General features: G+C 46.0%; 1 pseudogene; it reads right to left on the bottom strand.

Annotated features, from left to right (window-relative positions):
* LOC107571404 (gastrula zinc finger protein XlCGF7.1-like) overlaps positions 1-636 on the bottom strand; it is a 3,396-nt pseudogene extending 2,760 nt beyond the window's left edge.
* Positions 637-642: the final 6 nt, after the last annotated feature.

Genomic DNA, 642 nt, shown 5'->3' with positions numbered 1-642 from the left:
GAAGACTGGAGGAATGATGCTGGAAATACAGCTGCGCATCACAGACATACATTACAGTTTAACACATTCATTTAGAAAACAGCTGTTTTAAATAGTAAAGAATATTTCAGATTTTTAATGTTTTTGCTGTACTTTGGATCGAATAAATGCAGGCTCGGTGAGCAGAAGAAACATGAAACTCTTGACTGCTAGTGTGCATACATGGACAGTAGAAATAAAGCTGAATTATGATTATCTTCTGCTACAGACTGATGTAAACCTACCTGCCGGCTCGGCTCCTGCTCGGACTCTCCGCTCCTCCACCTCCTCCAGCTCCACCTCCTCCAGCTCCACCTTCACCAGCTCCACCTCCTCCAGCTCCATCTTCGACAGACTCGGGCTTCTCTGTGCGTTTGGGAACGTGTCGTGATTAAGATGGAGAAGAAGAGGGTTTAATCAACGACCGCGTCCTTTACCTCAGAGCTATGCACTGCATTACAGCCGACATTCGCTTCGCGTTACTAGCGCAAAACGCTTTCGGTTGTGTGATTATGTTTCTGGAGTAAACAGCGTAGAGAAAACTCGACGTTTAGTGTCGGTTTACACACACAAAATGCAGAAAAACACAGACCTTTATCCAGCTGACACCGGAGAAGGCGGACG

The sequence above is a fragment of the Sinocyclocheilus grahami genome, unplaced genomic scaffold, assembly GCF_001515645.1.
Source record: "Sinocyclocheilus grahami isolate Dianchi unplaced genomic scaffold, SAMN03320097.WGS_v1.1 scaffold1590.1, whole genome shotgun sequence".
Lineage (NCBI taxonomy): Eukaryota > Metazoa > Chordata > Actinopteri > Cypriniformes > Cyprinidae > Sinocyclocheilus > Sinocyclocheilus grahami.
Note: the sequence above shows the minus strand (reverse complement) of the source record. Positions and strands in the feature narration are given on the sequence as shown.